A 10,580-nucleotide genomic window follows, 5' to 3' on the forward strand; every position below is an offset into this window, starting at 1 on the left:
TTTTGCTCCGGTATGTTAGGTCACGTGTCATGTTAAATCACTTCTTCTAAACACAACATTTGCTGGTGCTAGCTTTCCCCATGAAAAGAGACATTTCCCTTACAGTACATGACATATCGTTTTTTTTTTCTATCAATAAGTATAGAAATTAAACAAAAGAAAAAATGTTGTCGCCAAAGAATGCACAGCTCTGTCGCCTTGGGGAGGTGTCAAGGGCATTGAGCTCCATGAGAAGTGCCAGATAAATGCCATTTCTCATCATTTCTCTTGGCGTCAGTTCTGCTATTAAATGGGAAAGAGGCAACGGGCTCAGAGATTATGTTAAGTGCACACCGAGCGCAGATGTGTCCAAGTGTCTGTAAAAGTGCGGTGCTCCCTAGTGGCTTAAAGTGCCTGCCTAGTAAGCAGGCGATCCTGGGTCTGAATACCAGCTGTGCCTCTCTCCGTGTCTTGTTGTGCCAAATGTATCATTTCAGACAAACATGTACAGCTTGGTTCAGTTTAATGCAAGAATTCATTTCCTTTCTGGAATAACTTGTTTTTGAAGAAATCCATACATTTTGTGAAAGATGAAATCAATTTCTTGGTTGTCAGTGAAAAAATATTGCTGGCTACAAGAAGCGCAAACGATTGTTTTCTTTGACCATAAACCTGCAAATGTAGGGAGCAAAAGGCCGTCAGTCTCTGTGGAGCAATCGGTTAGTACATTTGGCTGTTAACTGAAAGGTTGGTGGTTCAAGCCCCTCTGGTATGCGTGTCTCAGTTTTTCCAATGTAAACATCATCACCATCGCTAAAGAAGATGGCGCAGAAGGCTCCACAGCCGAAACGTTGTGCTTCTTTTTTTCTCTTTTCAGCATGGAGTAAACCTTTGCTTTATCCTTTGCAGCCTAAGCATGCTGACGCAGCTACCTTTCTCTTAACGCGCCTCAATCATTATTCACCAAAACGATCAGCAGAATAAGTCGCCTTTGTGGTGATGTCACTCCTCTGCTTCACAAATGTCCTTAGTGACGGGCCATTTCTTTCTGCCATTTTTCCGGAGCGGTTATTGATTGCTCCATCATTTCCCTCTTACTTTCCATCACTAGATTGAAAAAAAAAACAGAAACAGGCTGACAGGACGACAATCAAATTGCAAAAACTCATCAAAGCACTCGATAGAGTATTTGAATCCACAAGTAGATACGAGCAACTTTGTCTTGGCTTGCATGAATGTCGGAAAATGTCAAAAAGAAAAAGATGGTGGCTTTTTCATATTCGTTCTTTTATTTTTAGCTCGTTGGCTCTTCTGTCCATTGTCCTCCTGCCTGGCTCTTGACCTGTGACTGTCTGAACGCACACAGTAGACTTTCATGCGGGGGATTTGTCCTGAGCCTCTGTGAAAGACCCACCCACCCCCATAAATAACTGCTCTAGAAACACATGAATGCAAAACTAAACCACAGCTTAAAGAGGACCTTGTCATGACCGCCAGGCAGTTAAGACCAACTCTTAAGCGATCTAATCAGCACCAGCAGTGGGTGATTATTAACAAACGCTGCCGCACGAGTTAACCCACCTGCACACACTCCACCGTGCGGTACACAGTGCTATTTTTACCATCTTTACCTGCTTCCCGCTGCTCGGTATTGAGTCTATTCCTTGAGAGCTCTACCTGGCGTTTTTTCCATTACCTCGTTTATTCTGGATATTTATTCTGCCTTTTTGACTTTGGACCTCGCCTCTCACCTCGGACTGTTTGCCACCAGTGTTCTCCCTGGATTACGACTTACCTTACGCCTCTTGACCACGAAACAAAGCAAAGCAGAGCAAAACAAAACGAACAAACGAAAACCCTCACGTCCCGCACTTGCATATATGCCATTACGTGCCCAAGCGGTATTGTACGTCATCCTAGCACTGCACCCCGGGGCATACGGTATATGGGAACAAGCACACGCCACGAATCGTCTCGAATCACTCCCTACAGCTGTAAGGCGCCTTGAAGCGTACACCCCCAACATTCTTCTTTGCGCATCTGTGAAAGGTAAACTGTTGAACAAACTCTGAACCAGCTCTAAGGAAACTAATCCGATTAGACGTTACTTTGACTCATCTTTTTACGCTCAGTGCTGGATTGCTCAAACTCCAGCTAGGGTTAGGGTTAGCATTCCCACGCTACTTAGACACTTTGTTTACACTCAGTGCTGGATTTTGGGAACTTCAGGATGAGTGGGAATTTTCTCCTATCTGTCAATTCTGTTTTGTTTTGGAGACTCTTGGCTGCCTATGTTGTACAGTGCAGCGTGAAGGAAACATTTTCCAAAACTGTGTCAGCTCAAAAGTTGTAAGAAAACCTCTCCAGCTGCTTTAACTCTCTTCATTTTTGTCATTTAATGTGACACTCGATGTATAACTGGAGCCTCACATATGCAAATGGTGAGGCTCCAGTTCGACACCCAGTTCGACACCACTTTACAGTATATGACAAAAGCATGGCAGACTGTGCCGGACCGGCAGATAACTTCCGCTTATTTTTACCATATTAAACATTGGAAATCCTCCCACTTGTATTTGTGACACTTGATTTTGGCTCCACCTAAGACACTCTTAAATCTTCAAACACTTTTCTCTTCTCCCGCAACACTCTTGTCTGTCGGCACTATGTGGCAGCGTTGCATGACAACCCCTCTCACCACGGAAAGGAACCTAACAGCTTTGTTAAGAGAGGAGAAAAGGACCTAGCCAGTACGGGGCTCGAACCCGTGACCTTGGCGTTATTAGCACCACGCTCGAACCAACTGAGCTAACCGGCCTCACAACAGCGCTCCTCTCTGTGCTGCAAAAAATCGAACTCAGGGAATTTCTTTTGTCCTCCTTTGAATAGAAAGCCGTGTAATTCAGTGTACGGGCTTTCTCGTGCAGTTTCATGTTTCTTGTAACCCAAATCCTACACTGGCCTGAAGTGCCCCCCCATTTCACAGCATTTTTCAGCTGATTTAAAATGTACCTAAAGGAGAAGCATTATTGAAGACCATCAATTACCAAGAGCTTTTGTCAAAGGTTTTGGTGGTCATTTTGAATGACCACAGAGCGCTGTGACCTCGGTTTTACATCTCATCCAAAAGACAGCGCCCTTTTACAACACAGCATCTCCGTCACTATACTGGGGCATTGGGACCCGCACAGACCTCAGGGTGAGCGCCCCCCCGCCGGCACCATTAACACCGCTTCCAGCTGGAAGCTTTGTTTTTCCCTGTAGCTCACCCTCATCCGGGTACTGACCTGGCTCACACCTGCTTAGCTTCAGTGGGTTTTTTGAGTTGCGAGTTGCAAGGGGATGCAAGTGATGGAGCCGCTCGCTGCAAAAGCCACTGCATTGGCCGGGAATCAAACCCGAGCCTCCCGCGTGGCAGGCGAGAATTCTACCACTGAACCACCAATGCTCAGTTCCTGGGCTTTCAAAAAAGACGCTTTTTTGGTGCTCTGTGCAAAACGCGTCGACATCTGCTTCCAACTGCAAAATGCCATTCGCGGACGCTGAAGAACTTATTTCCAAGGCAGCGGGTACAAGCGATTGGGCGTTTTAAAACCACCAGGAACAGCAAAGAGGCGCGCTTCTTTGCTTGCGCCGAAACACACCGACTGGAGGCGGACAACGTAGTCGGCAGGATTCGAATCTGCGCGGGGAGACCCCAACGGATTTCTAGTCCATCGCCTTAACCACTCGGCCACGACTACAGCGAGCCCCACTGCCGCTGCGTTCTTGCTACAATCTTACCTGGATCGCGAGGCGCCGGCGGAAGCCTATTTCAAAGTCGTTCTCCGTTTCAAAAAAACATTTCCAAAATACAAGCCTTGCAGACAGACACGCCTCAGAGGACTTAAGGGTGGCTTCATGTCGGAATGATAAAGTCTCCCCGTTCGGACATGAAAATGCCACTTTGTTACACACAAAAAAAGAATCAACAACAGAGAAATGCCCACAAGCATTTGAAAAGCCGCACCACGTCGCACTTGAAATAGCTCTTACATTAGTGGTAGACGCAGGAATCGCTTTTTTATTTACGCTCTTACCAACGCGATGGAAAGCAAAACAAAGCAAAGCAGAGCAAAACAAAACGAACAAACGAAAACCTTCCGTATAACGCCGTTACGTGCCCAAGCGGTATTGTACATCATCCTAGCACTGCACCCCGGGGCATACGGTATATGGGAACGAGCACACGCCACGAATCGTCTCGAATCACTCCCTACAGCTGTAAGGCGCCTTGAAGCGTGCACCCCCAACATTCTTCTTTGCGCATGTGTGAAAGGTAAACTCTTGAGCAGACTCTGAACCAGCTCTAAGGAAACTAATCCGATTAGACGTTACTTTGACTCATCTTTTTACGCTCAGTGCTGGATTGCTCAAACTCCAGCTAGGGTTAGGGTTAGCATTCCCACGCTACTTAGACACTTTGTTTACGCTCAGTGCTGGATTTTGGGAACTTCAGGATGAGTGGGAATTTTCTCCTATCTGTCAATTCTGTTTTGTTTTGGAGACTCTTGGCTGCCTATGTTGTACAGTGCAGCGTGAAGGAAACATTTTCCAAAACTGTGTCAGCTCAAAAGTTGTAAGAAAACCTCTCCAGCTGCTTTAACTCTCTTCATTTTTGTCATTTAATGTGACACTCGATGTATAACTGGAGCCTCACATATGCAAATGGTGAGGCTCCAGTTCGACACCCAGTTCGACACCACTTTACAGTATATGACAAAAGCATGGCAGACTGTGCCGGACCGGCAGATAACTTCCGCTTATTTTTACCATATTAAACATTGGAAATCCTCCCACTTGTATTTGTGACACTTGATTTTGGCTCCACCTAAGACACTCTTAAATCTTCAAACACTTTTCTCTTCTCCCGCAACACTCTTGTCTGTCGGCACTATGTGGCAGCGTTGCATGACAACCCCTCTCACCACGGAAAGGAACCTAACAGCTTTGTTAAGAGAGGAGAAAAGGACCTAGCCAGTACGGGGCTCGAACCCGTGACCTTGGCGTTATTAGCACCACGCTCGAACCAACTGAGCTAACCGGCCTCACAACAGCGCTCCTCTCTGTGCTGCAAAAAATCGAACTCAGGGAATTTCTTTTGTCCTCCTTTGAATAGAAAGCCGTGTAATTCAGTGTACGGGCTTTCTCATGCGGTTTCATGGTTTCACAGCATTATTCAGCTGATTTTAAATGTACCTAAAGGAGAAACATTATTGAAGACCATCAATTACCAAGAGCTTTTGTCAAAGGTTTTGGTGGTCATTTTTAATGACCACAGAGCACTATGACCTCGGTTTTACATCTCATCCAAAAGACAGCGCCCTTTTACAACACAGCTTCTCCGTCACTATATTGGGAGATTGGGACCCGCACAGACCTCAGGGTGAGCGCCTCCCCGCTGGCCCCATTAACACCACTTCCAGCTGGAAGCTTTGTTTTTCCCTGTAGCTCACCCTCATCCAGGTACTGACCTGGCTCACACCTGCTTAGCTTCAGTGGGTTTTCAGTTGCGAGTTGCAAAAGTTGGGATGCAAGTGATGGAGCCGTTCGCTGCAAAAGCCACTGCATTGGCCAGGAATCGAAACCAAGCCTCCTGCGTGGCAGGCGAGAGTTCTAACAATGAACCACCAATGCTCAATGCCTGTACCTTCAAAAAAGACGCTTTTTTGGTGCTGTGTGCAAAAAGCGTCTACATCTACTTCCAGCTGTAAAATGCCATCCGCGGACGCTGTGAATTTATTTATTTAGACACCGCTCAGAATCCCCTGTAAGATTCTCCTTCAATTCCGTTTTGCAGTGCTTTAGCTCTTTCAAAAGGCTTTGCTTTGCTAGTCACAATCCAAGGCTTGTGACAGCATTTGAAAACACTTGCCACTGCATTGGCCAGGAATCGAACCCGGGTCAACTGCTTGGAAGGTAGCTATGCTCACCACTATACCACCAACACATGCCCGGGGGAGCCCTCCAGGACACCACCAGAGAATGCTCACGATTTCAGAAGCTGTCTCCGGGACGTGCTGGTTCCACACATCCTGAATAAATCATGTTATTGTTAGTTGCTGTAGCTAGACGTTCAAATGAGTTTCATGGCCAGATGGACTGTTTCCTCAAGTGGTATAGTATTGCAGTAAGACAGCAAGATGCCTGCAAGACTATGTCACGCTAAACGCCACAGATTGTGTTTGTCCGATCGTGTCAGTCGTCCTGCAGCCACGGGAAGTGGGACACAAACATGCTGCAATGCTTTCAAGACATTAGGATTTGTTTGTGCAACATCCGAGAAGAGTACTTGTGGCTTGAATGTGACTGAGCAAGGTGTTTAAAGACAGAGACTGAAAACTGTTAAAGGATGAGTCAAAGTAACGTCTAATCGGATTAGTTTCCTTAGAGCTGGTTCAGAGTTTGCTCAAGAGTTTACCTTTCACAGATGCGCAAAGAAGAATGTTGGGGGTGCACGCTTCAAGGCGCCTTACAGCTGTAGGGAGTGATTTCAGACGATTCGTGGCGTGTGCTCATTCCCATATACCGTACGCCCCGGGGTGCAGTGATAGGATGACGTACAATACCGCTTGGGCACGTAACGGCGTTATATGCAAGTGCGGGACGTGAGGGTTTTGTGTTTGTTCGTTTTGTTTTGCTCTGCTTTGCTTTGTTTTGCTTTCCATCGCGTTGGTAAGAGCGTAAATAAAAAGGCGATTCCTGTGTCGACCACTAATGTAAGAGCTATTTCAAGTGCGCCGTGGTGCGGCTTTTCAAATGCTTAACAGGATGATTTTGCATGCACGCGTGCTTTCATGCAGTCGTGTGTGCAACCATGTCTGCTTACATGCAAACGGGCGTGGTTTCATGTATGCAAAAAACTTTCCTGGGCTCTTCTGAAGCACATACAATTATTTGGAGATATACATTTGTCTTAGTTTCCTCTTAGGCTCTAGAATTGATAACTTTTTTTTCATTTTTGGCATTTTTCATCATTTTCCAGAAAGTGGTTGCAAGCCCGATATCATGCGAAGAAACTTCAGGATTCGGGGATCAGTCAATGGATTTTCTTCAAAGTTGGATTTTTGCACTCTGTGGACCAAGAGATGTTGTTCTATAATGTTGTTTTTTTTTTCAAATTTAAAAATATCATTTTTTCATGGAGCTTTGAATGGGATGGATTCACCCTCCTTTAGCTAGGACAGAGCTCCAGGAGCCTGGGTAGGATTCTAGCTTTCTCCCCTTGCAGGCACCTGGCACAGAAGACAATATTTTTTTCCTTAAAATCTTTTTTTTTGTGTTCCTTGTTGTTCCAAACTTAATTTTAATCACTTTTAATTAGAGATTTTATTAAAAATAGTGCAATAAATGACTAATTTCACAAAAATTAATGTAATATAAAACGGATGTTTTCAACTTTATTGTAGTGTTTTAGAAACTAATATGTCTTCAAAAATGGTTGTTTTTCACACCTATGAATGAAAACTGTTGTTATATGATGTTTTTTTTTTCAAATTTTAAATGATCATTTTTTCATGGAGCTTTGAAGGGGATGGATTCACCCTCCTTTAGCCAGGACAGAGCTCCAGGAGCCTGGGTAGGATTCTAGCTTTCTCCCCTTGCAGGCACCTGGCACAGAAGACATCATTTTTTTCCTTAAAATCTTTTTTTTTTGTGTTCCTTGTTGCTCCAAACTTAATTCTATTCACTTTTAATTAGAGATTATATTAAAAATAGTGCAATAAATGACTAATTTCACTAAAAATACTAAAAGTAATATAAAACGGATGTTTTTAACTTTATTGTAGTGTTTTAGAAACTAATATGTCTTCATAAATTGTTATTTTTCACTCCTAGGAATGAAAGCTGTTGTTATATGATGTTTATTTTCAAATTTTGAAAAAGCAAAGGATTCTAGCTTTCTCCCCTTGCAGGCATCGGACACAGAGAACCTCATGGTTTTCCTAAAAATCATTTTTTATGTTCCGTGGTGTTCCAAACTTAGTTTTAATCAATTTTAATTTGTTATGTTACAAACAGGGTAATAAAGTCTTAATTGGACTATAACTAATGTCATATTGTCTGCTACAAAACTGATATTTTCAGCTCTATTGTAGAGATTCTAGAATCAACTAATAAAGAATTGAAATAAAAAAAGGGCATAAGAAGACATTACCAACAACGACCACAAGATGGAGATATTTTCCAAAGAGGCAAGAGGGGCAAAGCTGCGATAAGGTAAAATCATTTTTTGAAAGAGATTGTTGTCAGAATGCACATCCGTATCCCAAACAGAATCTCTAGTAAAATATGATCATTTGTGAAACAGGCAAATGAGTGTCAGCTACAATATGATTGCTACATATCTGCATTTGTTGGTATTTAAGGAGTAAGAGTGCAGGTTTAAACCTGCGATCCAGTGTGTTGAAGAATTTCACAACACTACCTCTAGCACATATGGAAATAAATCCTCATAATGATTATTGCCCTGGGCATGTACCAAAAAATCAGTGAGCATATATATATATATCACTGGGTTGAAGCTAGAAACACAGAATAACTGCAAACACATCCTAAATACAGTGTTCCAGCACCTTTGACCTCATCCAGAACGTATCATTTCTTGAAAAGGATTGCTGTCCGAATGCACATCTGAATCCCAAACAGAATCTCTAGTAAAATACGATCATTTGTGAAACAGGCAAATGACTGTCTCAGGGGCCCATTTCTCATTGTCAGACACATGTATGCAATGCTTTCACTGTGCATTGAGCAATAGGGATCAAAAACACCGCAGGTAAGGTTAGAAGTCATGTTCTATGATCATTTCTTTCAGCATTAGGGACTAAATATACTAAACGTATGATGCTAAAATGTTATTTTTACATATATTAATGTAATAAATGATTGCTTATGCTTTATAAACAAATCTAATTATAATAAAAGCTTAAGTTTTGTATTTATCTTGTACCATAGAACATGATTTTCTTTGTATTTCAAGCCCACAAAGTGTCCAAATGATGCACCTTTGATGCTCCAGATGATCTTTTTCTTTTTTTTCCCTCGTACTCGAGGGTCAATTTCCTGTTCCACACGCGATTTCAACATTTTCCTTGGGAGATGTCAAGCCAGCAAGCCACTGCTGTGGTTCAGTGGCCAGCGTGGAGTTCAGTGGCCCTGTTGTACACAGAAAGCACATTGAGCTCCTTGGACATGAAAAGTTCCAGATAAAAGCCATTTGTCATCCTTTCTCTTGGTGTCGATGTTGCTATTGTATGTAAAGGTGGCAACTTGCTCAGCGAGCAGGCAGAGCACACACCGAATGCAGATGTGTCTGAGTGGTGTGTCCAAGTGGCTGCAAAAGGACAGCACTCCTGGGGCGCTGCGGCTTAGTTGGTTAAAGCGCCTGTCTAGTAAACAGGAGGCCCTGGGTCTGAATCCCAGTGGATAACCGCCTACGGCTAGACTTAATTAAATGCAAGTATTCATTTCCTGTCTTTAACGCGACTTGTTTTTCTTAAAATTGATGGAATTTGCAAAACATGAAATACAAACATTGCTAATCAGCGCTAGCGGCTGGCAAAAAAAAAGAAGTCAGCAATGTTTTTTTTCTTTAACCTTAACCCTGCTAATGGAGAAGAGTTAAACGACCGAGTCTATGCAGCTTAAACGGTGCTCATGTCGCGTTCTTAGCTGAAAGGGTGGTAAATCACGCTCACCCCAGTCCTTAATCTTTTAAAGAGGATACAAAATTGAACCTAGTCGCCACATCACATACATCCTGTTCAACGATAAAAAGGTGACATCTATCCTCGATCCAGAGTAAATCCCACGTTGAGGGCATCTTTTTTTTCACTTTACCGTGAATCGGGCTCGGCTGCACAGAGGAGAGAGCAGAGCAATGAGGTCACGGGGACAGGGGAGTCACACGCTGGCGGTTTAAACACGCGGAAGAAAACTGAGGGATCCACAGTATGTGGACCCTCCGTGCGCCATCAGTCCACACTCTGGACTCTGAATCCTGCCATCCAAGTTAAGATCTCGGCGGAACCTGAGGCGCAGTTCCTTCTTAAAACGTAATCTGGTGAGCATTTCTAGAATCGTACTTGTATAGATGCAGCCTTTAATGTGTTGCTAGGTTAAAATTGATGACTTCTTGAACTTCAGTAGGCAACTGCCCTCTTGATTTCGGATTTAATTTCTTTATTACAGGGGCGCTGTTATGAAGACAGAGTCATGTTCAGGTACTTTGCTTGATGGAGGAAGCATATTTCGGACTCTGTGATCTGCTCACCTGGAAAGGTCTGCTGTACTACTACAAGAGAGAAGTAGAGTCTGGAAGAATGGACAATTTTATGATGCTTTGGAAGATAATGTTTTTTTTTTCTTTGAAATCGAAATGAATCAGAATATCAGTGCAAAAGACAAACTCTTGGTTTGGTTTAAAGAGATATGGTTTTAAAACAGACAAGATGTAGAAAACAGGTGTTTCTCACTTTTGGAAAAGAATGGACCGGGGGTAATATTTTACTAGTTGCAGTGCTGATCTCACTGGGTTACAGTCCTGCAGTGTCACACCA

General features: G+C 43.4%; 2 non-coding genes across 2 annotated transcripts; both read right to left on the reverse strand.

Annotated features, from left to right (window-relative positions):
• Positions 1-2,723: 2,723 nt before the first annotated feature.
• Positions 2,724-2,797, reverse strand: trnai-aau (transfer RNA isoleucine (anticodon AAU)). The gene has a single exon. It is a non-coding gene; the product is annotated as a tRNA-Ile (tRNA).
• Positions 2,798-4,992: 2,195 nt separating this feature from the next.
• Positions 4,993-5,066, reverse strand: trnai-aau (transfer RNA isoleucine (anticodon AAU)). The gene has a single exon. It is a non-coding gene; the product is annotated as a tRNA-Ile (tRNA).
• Positions 5,067-10,580: the final 5,514 nt, after the last annotated feature.

This window comes from Lepisosteus oculatus, unplaced genomic scaffold (genome assembly GCF_040954835.1).
Source record: "Lepisosteus oculatus isolate fLepOcu1 unplaced genomic scaffold, fLepOcu1.hap2 HAP2_SCAFFOLD_78, whole genome shotgun sequence".
In the NCBI taxonomy this organism is placed as follows: Eukaryota; Metazoa; Chordata; class Actinopteri; order Semionotiformes; family Lepisosteidae; genus Lepisosteus; species Lepisosteus oculatus.